We start from the raw sequence: 8,479 nt of genomic DNA, 5'->3' as shown, positions 1-8,479 counted from the left end.
GAGGGATTTCTCATGTATTTTGTGGGAATTTGTGGAGATTTGGTGGGATATTTTTCTAGAATTTGGTTGTGTTTTTGAAGATTTAGGGAATTTTGTGGTGTTTTTTCTTGAATTTTGTGGGAAACTGTGCTGATTTTATGGGGCGTTTCTGGAATTTGGTCGAGTTTTCAGAAGTTTGACATATATTGACATAAGTTTGATATACTTGACAAAGTATATCAAATTGTCAATCAACTCAATAAAGAACTCCCACTCCAGAGATAGCTATCACCAGCTGATGAATTTGGCTAGGGCAGGTTTAGTGAAGAAAAACTAGGTCTTTATTACCAAATCAGTTAGGAGTTGTTCTACCGTACTGCCCGTAGGATGGGAGTATAAACACCATATTCTTCACAGCCTCATCCACAAAGAATTCCACCTTCAAATTAAGGCTGCTTTGGAGTTGGACCAAACCAATGAAAACTCACTCATCAAACACAGTGATGGCAGCATGCTCAGTCTTTGCAATACAAAACTGGCAACTAACAGCACATTCCTGATCACATCTCCAAGGCTGAGTGTACAGAACTGCAGTGGTGGCCAGGCCCTCGCTGACTGCCAAACCTCCAGCCATCATCCCTTCCTCTCACAGCGACAGGGCAGAAAATAACAACAGCAGAAACTAGATTTTTAGCTTAAGCTAAAACCACAAAGGTCATTGATGAAACAGACTGGAGTGCTTTAGAGACTAGCACGCAGATTTAGCTGAAAACAAATCTTATTGATCACCAATTACAATGAATACTTAATTCTATCATTCTGCATTATTATTAGACAGTCAGAGACAGCCAAGCTGACCTCAAGCATGCTGAAGCATCGGGGCCAAGCAGTGCACATCTTCCCAGGAGCTGATTTACCCATCGTTCTCAAGTGAATTCACCTGCACACAGCCCCACCGTACAACTGCTAGGCTGCAAAATAAAAAAATAGCTCTGCTTAAGAGTCAAACCCCAGGACATAGACCATATGAAAGGAAGAATGAAACCTGCAGCATTTGGTTGACCTTCAATGCCCTGAGAAGATGACAAATTCCCCAAGATGAACAAGTGCCCAAAATACAAAGCAAAGGACTGACTTTTAGGGATCAAATGTTAAATAGGCCTGTGAAATTGGAGTTGTTAGGTTGCACATGAAAGAAGGGAAAAAAGAAAAAACCACCCCAACCCTCAACTGCAATTTTACATCCCTCTTGGAAAATTTGCTTTAATAAGAGAGAGGAATGGATACAATCTTCCCCTCACCTGGAGATTTTAATCAATTCAAGCCATTTCAAATCTGGCGAGAAAGCCCTACCACAGTCCCCATCAAACAACATTGCCTTTCATTTTTGCTTCTCATGACTACTTCAGAGCAGTCTAAATAACAGCAAAGAAGGAAATTCAAGTTGCAATTCAAACACTAAGCTCTGGAATCCCACATTGCCTTCAAACACCTGCATGAAACACTAACTTCATGCTCTATGCTCCCTGCTTTCTTCTAGTTTACTGCACAGTGCATTATTTACATAAAACAGAATTTCTTCTGTGGGAAAGGCTTGCATGGTACTTCAAAGCCTGAATAAATCAGGGACTGCAGCTTGAACTAACAAAAAAATCATCCAAAAAATTCCTTTCAATATCTGCATTGTATTACCTTATCATGCTACCTGTCTAGCTGAGTTATTCAGGTATCCACACCAGAAATGACAGACAATGTCTCTCTATGATGATGTGATGTTACTTCAAATGAAAAAAAACAATAAATAAAAATCACAGATTAATTTCCCATACAAATGATGACTCACTACTCCCAAATCCTTCCTTATAGCAGGATGCTCACTTCAGTCTGGAAGTCTTCATGTTGCAGCCTGCAGGAATCAGCTTATTTCCTGTCAAGGGCTGGAAAGCCTTACAGGAACTGGTTTTGGTTGAAGAACTTCTCCAAGGTGCTTACCTGTGGGACTTATCCAGGTAAGGGATGTTAGCTCCCTCTTCTTTGAGGTTCAGTGTCCAACCACTCCTACTGCTGGTAAGAAGAACAGAAGAAACATCTGCCCATAGCAAGGACTGCACTGGTGGGCAAAGTCCAAATTCCATCCTTCAGGGAAAAAGAAACAAAGACTGAGGAATTCATGTCTGTTCAAAATTTCATCCTTGACTACTGAAAGCATTGGAAGCACATGTGTATGTTTAAAAATGGAATTGTCCTCATTTAAGAATAAAAATAATTTCATCCCATCACCATTTTTCTTGGTCCAATCCTGAACTGCAGATCCAAACAGCTGAGAAAGCATGGAATAGTCCGCTGGACAGCATTAAAATGAGCAACTCCTGTATCTTCCTAAGATAAGAACACAAATCACAAAGAAAGGCACTCTGAGAAAAAATTTCTTAGAGGAAGACCTCAATTATTTTCCAGCAAGGCAGGTAATATGCATTTGGCTATTTGTTAGAAAAAAAACCAAAAAACAAACCTGTTTTTATACAAGATTTTACTCATATATTAACTATCACATATTTTGCAAAACAAAAAGAGACCACAGCAAAGTAAAATCCCAATTTTTTCCTATATTTAAGCTGTGATAGTATGTCTGAAATGGGAATCCAGAGCCTCACCAGATTAATATCACCACTTGGACCAGAGAATTTGCCATATCCACTTCTTCTGGTTTCGTTCAGTTGGAGCTTCTGTTTGTACAGTGATGATGGCTCTTGAACATTCTGGGATTTAAAGTAGTCCCTGAAGAGATGGCTGACAAAAATATGATGTTACTTTTAAGATGCTTTTTAATTATTTCTACCCTCATCCAGAACCTGCAAACATCTGATCTCCTTCACTATGCTCCAAGCTCATTAAAACTGGAACGCTAAATAAGAATATTCAAAATATTTTGTTTTGCATTGCTAAAGGCACCACTGCAGGTACTTGACTCATCCTTCAGACTGTAAATAAATAAATGAAGTCTAGGACAGGTCAAATAAAGACACTATGTTTTCTGTGTTTTGTTGGGGTTGGTTTTAGAAGACTTAGGAGATTTGAAACAGATCTTTTATTAAGGAATTGTTCCTAAGGGACTTGACTTACAGAAATTAATTTATACTTGGCAGTGCATTTGATTGATTGCAGTTCCTTTTTTTCAAATACAAACCAGCATTTTCACTACCAGGTGTGGTGGTTGGAAATGTTGGGACTGTAGAACACTGCAAGGCTAATTTCTCCTCCAGTCTCCATCATTTTTATGTAGCTCAGCATTTTCTCATCCTTACTGAGATCTGCTGCAAATTTAAAATACCCTAACAGGGCTGAGAGAGTATTGCAACAGTGTTTATCTAGTGTATCATTACAGTTCTTGTTACCCTAATTCCACAGTTCTGAGCAACAACTCTCATTTTATGGGCAGGTAATTGAGCTCTATGATACATGAATTGATTTGCAGGGGAAATACATTAAAACCTGGCTGGAAAAGAAAATTATTCAGGATCTTCACTCTGATTGCCTTTTACAGCTACCACTCTAGGACCACTGAAAGAGCTTACTTTAGCTCATGTCAATGAAGCTACAATTCAGTGTTTGTCCAAAAAATGTTCACATTCTAAAATGAAGGTTACTGTGGTTTCCTGAGTTATAAAGGCAGAATTAAAGATTACTGCAGATTCTTAGATCAGGACCACTTCCCAGCTCAAGAACTATTTAGTGGGAAGAGCCAAGGCAAAAGGCAGCATTCAAGCAAGTGTTGCTGATCAAGTGAGTTATGGGTTCTACATGAAAATGTTAGCAAGGGTGATCCAGTCAGATCTCATGTCTGCCTGTGGTTCAGCACTGCAGCTGCTAACACCCAGAGCACCAGATCCAATCACTCCTGAGGAGCAGGTTTGTTCAAGCAGGCACTGTTGTTTCAGGACCAGTGAAAGACAGGACAGAGACAAAATTGATAGTACTCCCTCAGTGCAAACAGAACTTGCCCTGCGACAAATTTGCTCCTCTCTGGCCCTACTTTTAACATCCCTGCTCTCAAATTCCTATTTTTAGCAGCTTCTCATAAAAGGCATTCTTACTCAGAGAAGTGAATGTTAGAAGTGTTCATTTGAATGAAGCAAACAATTAAGCAACATCTTCCCTAAAGTGATTTTGTAAAAGTTATGGTTTAGTTTTCTTCCTAATTGCTTGGAAAAATCGGATTGGCGCAGGAAATGGGAAGGGTTGGCTAAAAGGAGTCAGCTGATGGGAAGCAGCCAGTAACTCCTGCTGCTGCTGACCTGCTGCAACTCCCAGGTAAGAGGACAAGTGCCTCATTTGTAATCAAGTCTATATAAAACACAAAAGAGGCAGAAGGACAAACCTGGTTCATAAAGGCAGCAGTCTGTGACCAAAAGCAGCAGAGTCAGCAGCCAGTGTTTCACTCCTGATGAGAGCCCACTTGCAAAAGTTCCACTTGAGTACCTGCTGCAGAGCAGAGGCTGTTCTTCATTGATGTGTCAAACCATGACAGCCATACTTCTGTTGCTATTCAAAGAACAGGGATAAACTCCGGGGTTTGTTAGGTTTTAAATAGTTTCCAATTTCAGGCCTAATAGAAGGCAAAATGGAAAATATCACATGTAATAGGACTTAAAAATAGAAATATGGAAGAACACAATGTTATACTCATGTTACCTATTACTTTTTTCAGCTGAGCAAAGTCTTCACAAACACTATAAATACATATCTTTTTCCCCCAATGAAAATAATAATAAAAAAATCTGTCTTGTAACCTGAAAGAAAAGAGATAAAACCAAAGCAAACCTGATTCTTGTAAACAGAAAATGTTGCTTAAAAATTGAGTTTGGGGAGCATAAATATTTAATTGCCTTGAGCATGTCTTAGGAATTCACATTTACTCAAAATAGTGTCAAGAGCAAACAAAACTGCAAAACAATCTCTTTTAGTAGGAAATACCTTGTGAGAATCAAGTGTTTTCTTATCATCTTTCACTGTTTCACTTGATGTCTGAATCTTCTAACTCCAACTCCTAGAACAGCATCAGTGGGGGAGAGAGACAATGAACACTCCTTCTGTTATTTGACTGACTGCAAGGTTTTGACATGTAGAGTATTAATAAAAATAATTTATTCTCACAGGGTTTTGTCAGAATAACAAGCTGGTAGCTTTAAATATGGTTAAGAAAATTTTATGTATGTTAGGAAAAAACAAACAAAAAGAAACATTTGCAGTAGTAGGACAAAACCATCATAAAAAAGGTATATAGCAGATATACATATTTATATTCATATATATATATCTCCAATTTCCCAAAGCATTGCTCTAAGAATTAGACAAAACTGGCTACAAAATTCAGATTTTTTAGGTTATTTATTGACTGTAAAGTGAATCCTGACTGACAATAAATATCACTGGGGAACATTAATTATTAAATATACATTGTCCAATCTTTAACAAATCAACTTTAGTAAGAACAGTTTTAAATCTAAAAATAAAAACAATTTCCAAGACACTTATTTTAAGTAATTGCACTAAGAAATAGTAAGACCTTATATATAGTTAAATGACTAGCAGCCAACTCACATCATCATAGTAAGAATAATATATATGTACTGCAATTTTAAGTGTTATGACTTCAAGAACTTGTAGTAATAACCAAGCATTACTTGCTAAATAACACAAAATTTGTCTGATTAAGTCTGTTTAAAAGAATATGCAATGGGAATAACTAAGAGCTGAAATTAATGGTGTTAGCTTGTAAAGACAGAAATTTACTTCTTACAAGTAGGAAAACATGCAATATATTCCTATACTTAACACATGTTCGTAGTACAGACATTCCTGTTAATAAATTTCAGGTTAAAATTGACAAATGTGGCATGTTCTACTATATGGAATTTCTTCAAGTGACTGTTGTTCCATCGGACAACACAAACTAAAAAATGTCCTGCCTCTCAGAAATATTATTCTGTTTCTACTCTTTACTTTATTTTTTTTATTTTTTTTTTTCACTTTTAGAAAAACACAGATTTTTTTTTTTTTAGTATTAGAAAAATATAGGACAAAAACAAGGCTTAAGTTTTAGATAGGGAAGAGAGAATAAGGAGATGCTTTATAAGCTGAAATATTTTTCTCTTAAAGCTATGGAGATGGACAACCATGTTCTGAAAAAAACTCCTTTAATTCATGACAGAGTATATTGGGAAGCATGGAGTGTTCAAAGTGTGGATTTTGAGTAAAAAGTAGAGTAATTGTGATACAGTGAGGCGCTGGAACAGAGTGGAGTGAAGATTTGAGGCCTTGAGGGCAATGAGAAAACTGTTTTCCTGCGAAGCTCACAGAGACAGATGAAGAGGACTCATGGCCCATACACACCTCAGAGTGATGTGAAATGGGAGGAGTGAACTCATGGCAGATTTCCGGGCAGCTGGCATCAAACAAATAGAAAACTATAACAGAAATATTTTTCTTGTGAGAAACTCCATAGATTAGCAGAAGAAGATTTCTGTTTCTATACAAACACTGATAAAGAGACTCTAGCAAGAATTGGGACTGTTTTAAACACCAAAGTTCCAAAGTCTTTTGTTTCTATCTTGTCATGTGAACAAGGGAATGCTGGGTAGTGCAGGATAAAAGGGTTTTCTGAAAGTTTATTCTGGTGTTCTTATTCTTGTAGTTTTGTGAATAAACTTTCTTTATTCCTTTTAAGTTTTAAGCCTGTTTTGCTCTTGCTCTAATCCATATCTCACAGCAAGAAATAAGTAAGTTTTCTAGTATTTTTTCAGTTACTGCTTTAAAACCACGACAACTGTGTTTTCACCATCACGTCAGATCAGCTCTTGGACTCACAGCTCACCGCAGACCTCGAAACAGGAGGCAAAGATCTGCACCACTTGGCCTTTCAGAACTTCTCACCCATCTATGACCTTTCTGGGGCCAGCTTCACAAAATGAGGGGGAAGCCATTCCAAGGAACACGACCAAGGAAATCACACAGCACTCGGGATTTGTTCCAGGCATCAAATTTTTAATGGATGATGTGAAGTAACACCGAAGCAATTCCTGTCCACAGAAAAAAAGATTTCAAATGGTTTTGTCTCAAGGACAATCACTGGAGGTTGAAAGTTTCTGGGGCTGAAAGTTACATGAGGTCCTCAACACTGAGCAATCAATATCCCCAGAGTCTAAACTGTGAAATTACTACCTGGGCAAGGAGAACATTTTCAGGATTTGCAACTCATCTCAAAAGCCTCAGTAGAACTCAACCAGCAGAATTCCCCTGAGATGGCACTGTGCTCTGGAAGCCCTCAAATACTCACTAAAACAGACTTGACTTTCACTAGGACAGCTGCTCATGAAAATCTGGGGTAAAACCTATGGGAAGTGGCCATGTGCACGCATATTCCTTCTTCCCACAGCAGGCACAATCAAACCCTCCTTTGAATGGCCTCCAAGTTGAGCAGCACTCATTGGCACAGCCTCTTCTCCCACAGACAGGCCAGCGAGCAACACGGCAGCGCCAGCCAAGTGGGCAAGGACAAGAGAGAGCAGATGCCAACAAGGCTTGGAAGCTGGGCCAAGGGAGGTTTACGCTGGCCATTGGGAAGAACTTGTGCCCAGCGTGGGCCATCAGATACTGCAATGGCCTGACAGGGGCTGCTGGAGTCATCATTGTGGCACGGGTGCAAGGCAAGCCAGGCCGCAGCGCTCGGGCCCCGCTCTGCTGGCCATGCTTGCCGCCATGGCTCCCAGCTTGGACTCAACATTCTCTCAGGGCTCTCTGCAGCCAGGGCGTTCTGTGCTTCTGTGACATCACAGCCTCTGGGGACGGCACGCTGGCTGGCAACTGTCCCCAGCTGTTGCTGCGCCCCAGTGCCCAGGCACAGCTGCTCGCAGAGAGACGCCCAGAGCCTCGGTGCTGCTGGCAGAGCACTATGGCTGCTCACGGCTCCTCCGCGCTGCTGCAGCTTTACGTGCTGCTGCTCTTGGCTCATCCCCTCGACCCTGTGAGCAAACCTGAGCGCAGCACGGATGCCTCTCCTCTGCTTCTGGAGGATTGTCATCTGGACGAGTCGGACCCTGAGCGCATCCGGTGGGCGGCCAGGACATTCCTGCTCATCGACCTGCTCATCATAGGAATGGCCATGGGATGGTCGCTCGGAAAAAGAATTCAGAGACGCTGGCGAGAGGTGAGGAGGGGGGTGGGGGGTCAGGCAGGCGGGATGGGGCAGACCTTGAGGGCCTCTTGGGCACCCTTTGGCCAATGCCCTGCGGCAGAAGGGGCCTGAGCTCCTGGCTGGGGAATGCGGCCCAGGGGCTGAGCTCCATGGACAGCACCAAGCAGAGGCGGCAGAGCTCTGCCTGCTGCAGCCTCTTCCCCGGGCCAGCCCAGCCCAACTGGGCCCGAGTCTCTGTCTCCCAGGCCAAAGGCAGCCCCACAGGTGCCGGCCCCGCTCTGCCCCTCTGCCTCTTCCATGGGGATC

At 41.1% G+C, this 8,479-nt stretch overlaps 1 long non-coding RNA gene across 1 annotated transcript; it reads right to left on the bottom strand.

Annotated features, from left to right (window-relative positions):
* Nucleotides 1-297: 297 nt before the first annotated feature.
* Nucleotides 298-7,757, bottom strand: LOC147653214 (uncharacterized). The gene is made up of 10 exons (XR_015287138.1): nt 7,201-7,757; nt 6,847-7,058; nt 6,373-6,446; nt 4,954-5,026; nt 4,358-4,585; nt 2,634-2,769; nt 2,260-2,358; nt 1,972-2,115; nt 1,672-1,757; nt 298-950 (listed from the first exon to the last, which is right to left on the bottom strand). It is a non-coding gene; the product is annotated as an uncharacterized LOC147653214 (long non-coding RNA).
* Between the last annotated feature and the right edge of the window lie 722 nt (nt 7,758-8,479).

Source organism: Cyanistes caeruleus, chromosome 5, assembly GCF_971803275.1.
Source record: "Cyanistes caeruleus chromosome 5, bCyaCae1.hap1.1, whole genome shotgun sequence".
In the NCBI taxonomy this organism is placed as follows: Eukaryota; Metazoa; Chordata; class Aves; order Passeriformes; family Paridae; genus Cyanistes; species Cyanistes caeruleus.
Note: the sequence above shows the minus strand (reverse complement) of the source record. Positions and strands in the feature narration are given on the sequence as shown.